The following is a 4,777-nucleotide window of genomic DNA, read 5'->3' as shown; positions in this document are numbered from 1 at the left end:
AGCTGTGACTACATCAGGGCTTGATTTGTTGAATCAGATTACCCAAAAATCACTAGCTAAAACTTGAATTTGAAATCTCCTGTGTGTTGAAATGTAATGCTTCAAGGTCTTGTCTGTTAGCCAGGGATTATGACAAGGTCTTTGGATGTGTACGTATGTAAGAAATACTTAATTATTTTTGACATTGCACTGCTTTTTACTGTCAGTGTTTAGCTTCTTTTACCATCAAAGCCTTGATCCAGCCAAGTATTCTTATTTTCATGTAGTTTTAAGCCAAACTTTGGACACCCTGGATCAGATTGGCATGTTTTGCTGATTGTCTATATCTTACATTTGTGCCATTTAGCAGATGCTTTTATCAAAAGCAAGTTACACTTATCACTAAATATTCAAGCAATTAAGGGTTAAGGGCCTTGCTCAGGGGCCCAACAGTGGTCACTTGGTGATGATAAGGCTTGAACCAGCAACCTCATGATTGCTAATTCAGTACCTGGACGAGCCTCTGCTGCCCTAATAAGAGCCGAAATGTGAATTCTACACATCTCTGGACCTGCACCTGACCCTTGTTTTAGAAGGTTTTTTTACCCCCTTTTTCAGCATAGCCAATCCACTCCTGGGGGGCCCCTATGATGTCCAAGGAGGGTGTGTCTTGACCAATGTCAATATTTACCCATACTTCGGTGGATTTGCATGTACTGAGAGCCACGCCCGACCTCTGCACTCCTCCACTTTCTTTACGTGAAGAGGGAACGACCATCCCTGAACCGGGGAGGGGCCTGAGAGTACATCTCTCACCATCATACAACGCCGTAATAGGAGCTTTACCCCAATCATGTGTGAAAGACACACATGGCCATTGTAATTAATGGTCATTGTGAATTACATATGGACCTGATCACCAGTTCCATTGTTATGCAATGGGCAGTGATCGGTCGTTATGCAAAGGTTGCATATAAGGTTGGGGTATTCAACACCAGCTCAGACTGAAGAAGTCATTCGGATTGAGTGACGAAACGTATCTCTACAACAAACTTGTGTCCAGATGAACTGATTCAACTTTGTGGATTTGTGTACCTGGATTATTGAGCATGCATCAACAGACTCTTTTTACTTATAAATTCAACATAACATGCAATTTAACCAGTGGTGTCCAAACTAGAGCATTAAACTGCATACCTTCATATACCTCCTTTAACAAGAGAGAAGGTGACTTGGGATTCAGAACATGGGATTCGGTATTACAAACAGATAAGTGATGTTTCTATGTACAAAAAACAAACAAAAAATGTAGCTAATGATGGGACAGACAAAAACGTGCCTGACTGACCATCTGTAGCAGTATAAACCTAAATCCCTTAGCTCTCCTAGTCTATGTTTTACTTTTTAGTGTGTAGAACTATTTTCCCCCATTTCCCTTATTTGTGTACCTTATGTGAACTTCAGGTGAGACATGAGGATCTGGTGCTACAATATTAATACTGTTTATGCTATAGGTTAGATAAGGTAGGGCACAAATTCCCACAGACATACTTCATACTTGTGAATAGCCTTCTCCGAAGAGTGGGTGTTATAGCTGAAAAGATCACATAGAGGTCTCTCTCTATTTTAATAGCATTTGGGGTTTTTTTTTTTTAATGGGATGTCCAACAAGCTCATGATCAGGTGTTCAGATACTTGTGACCATATAGTGTATATAAAATAATTGGAAGACATTTAAAATCCACATAAAAAAAGGATGTGTTTATTAGAATATTTTATAAATTAAGTGCTCAGGTGGTGTGGCGGTCTATTTCGCTTGCCCAGCACCACTGAGGTCCAGGTTTGATTACTGGCCGAAGCCGTGTGATAGATTGGCACCCTGTTCAGGTAATTCCTGCTTTGTGCCAAGTGTTTCCCAGTGAAATTGCAACCCTGACCAGGATGATGAAGCTAATAAAAATGAAAAGGGTACATTTAAAGTCATTACTTTCAATCACTCACTCACTCACTGTCTTAACCGCTTATCCAATCAGGGTCGTGGGGGGTGCTGGAGCCTATCCCAGCTTTTCAATGGGCGCCAGTCCATCGCAGGGCATACTTTCAATCATTAACATTCAATAATAAACAGAATTCTGACATTTTACCCAAAGGTGAAGACCTCGTATTCGCTTATTACACAAATACATTTCAAATGATCTTCTGTCCACATTAAAGTTGATATAAATAATTTTGGAAAACGTTTTCTAATCAGACTAATAGTAAAAACACCAATCTTGAGCATGTTATTTCCACCAAAATGCAGAAATAGAGAAATAGACACTGCATCCCAAACCACACAACACATACCAAGTACTATGCCAAATTACACATTCGAGATAATGATATGACAGTGCTATGGTGTGCGGTTCGGAATGCAGCTTCTAAGTGAAGGTCTTAAAGATAATAAAAAAGGCTTGAGTAGTACAAGAGCAATGTTAGACTCTTTATGCCACAAAACTGCTATAGTCATCTATGATCGAGTGCATCCAAGAGAGTATAATTGGTCTTGGTCTCTGAGGGACAGGGATGGCTTTTCTTTCCCAAACAGAACAGAACTAGCTAGTCACTGGCATCTGTGAGCTCATGTGTAGGGAGGAAGGAGGAAGGAAGGGGATTGTTTGGCTTTAAGATAAACTTGTTGATCTATAGGGAAAGAAAAGCTGTTCCTATAGTGCCAACTGGAATTGTTGCAATAGAAAAAGATGTAGAGGGTGGAAACTGACAATGACTTAATTAGGAAAACAGGGGTTGAACAGTGGACAAAATACAGTGTAATATATTGTTAGATAATGACAAAGCTATGTAAACCAACAAGGTCTGCATGACTGGGCATATATTAGAGTTTAGCGTAGGGTTTAAGCCTTTCACATAATGCATGGCAAAATGGTTTGTGCTGGCTGTGCCATTGAGCACAATATTGCCTGAGAGTATTAACAGTTTATTCACATGCAGTTCTGCATGAAATGTGTTTTAGTTTATACAAGAAAGGTCTGCAATGGCCATTACTTTGAGAAAAGTAAAATGGGTTCATGACGTTTTATTATTTTAATGAAAGCGGCATTAAATATCATTAAAGAACTACGAAGCCACAATAGATGATTCCAGGATGAGTAAATGCGGTATTGCTGCCTAAAATATAAACCTGGTAGCCACGTTTCACAGTTTACTAGTCATCATCCCAAATTCTTCTTCTGATTCAAGTGCAATCCAACAGTTCAGAATTTTATAAAACAGTGAGAATCAGTTTCTCTTGCTTCAGGATGTCATACAAACAATTCGTCTCATTGGCGGTGCTTCAAACAGGTGATCTTTGAGTGCAGCAGCAAAATCTGCCTGAAAATCTGCACAGAGCATGCGGGTTAATGCAGCGTCAAGCTAAGCAGCACCGCCAAACTCAATGGGAAACGATGGCACAGCCAATGCAAAAACCGTTTTGCTGGGTATCATGTAAATATCCCCTAAAAGTAATGCACAAAAATAATTATTTATTTAGGTAATTTGGCCACATGGGTGGACAAATTTTTTGTCATTATGAATTTAGGCTTGCTGGACTGAACATAATCACTTATATAATTAGTACATTTAACTAAGAATTCATTTAATTTGCAGTGGTATGTAGATCAAGAGATTAGCACACATAATACAAGGAATATTGTTTGATAATGAGCAATGTGAAAGTAAAATCAATTTTTATTTTAAATAATGAAATGCAGTAAAACTTTCATGTTCCTACATTAGACAAATTGTGGTAAATAATCACTAGAATTTTTTTTTATGTAATAACTTGTAGCTTTTTGGCATAATAATTAAAATAATAACCTTATGGTCAGAAGTGCAGCACAATTAAGGTACCCAGTGTATATTTAAAATATATTTGGTTGTGTTTATCTTCTTTTTTTCATCCAGAACAACTGTTTGCTTAAAGTGTTACAAACTTACTATTAACGTATTTCTACTTTTTTTTTTTACCCAACTAGTTTGTGATATTTGTGTTCAGTCTGGCCTCATGTGTAACTGACATGTATCAAGACAAATTGATGATTTAAAGTTGTGCTTTACATTACAACACCACTATGTACTAGTTTAAACCCTGTGATGATCTACAGTGCCACCAAGTGGTAGAAAGTATAATAAATGTATTTGACCGCTTAGAATCCATTAACTACTTATGCATATACACCGACGAGGCATAACATTATGACCACTGAAAGGTGAAGTGAATAATACTGGTTATCTCTTCATTACAGCACCTGTTAGTGGGTGGGCTATATTAGGCACCAAGTGAACATTTTATCCTCAAAGTTGATAGAAGTGTTAGAAGCAGGAGAAATGAGCAAGCGTAAGAATTTGAGTGAGTTTGACAAGGGTCAAATTGTGATGGCTGGATGACTGGGTCAGAGCATCTCCAAAACTGCAGCTCTTGTGGGGTGTTCCCGGTCTGCAGTGGTCAGTATCTATCCAAAGTGGTAGTAGTAGTAAACCGGCGACAGGGTCATGGGCGGCCAAGGCTCATTGATGCACGTGTGGAGCGAAGTCTGGCCTGTGTGGTCTGATCCAACAGATGAGCTACTGTAGCTCAAATTGCTGAAGAAGTTAATGCTGGTTCTGGAAACTGGACCACAGAGCAATGGAAGAAGGTGGTCTGGTCTGATGAATCACATTTTCTTTTACATCACGTGGATGGCCGGGTGCGTGTGCATCGCTTACCTGGGGAACACATGGCACCAGGATGCACTATGGGAAGAAGGCAAGCTGGCGG

The sequence above is a fragment of the Trichomycterus rosablanca genome, chromosome 6 (genome assembly GCF_030014385.1).
Source record: "Trichomycterus rosablanca isolate fTriRos1 chromosome 6, fTriRos1.hap1, whole genome shotgun sequence".
NCBI lineage: Eukaryota > Metazoa > Chordata > Actinopteri > Siluriformes > Trichomycteridae > Trichomycterus > Trichomycterus rosablanca.
The sequence above is the reverse complement of the archived record's forward strand: the minus strand, read 5'-3'. Positions refer to the sequence as shown.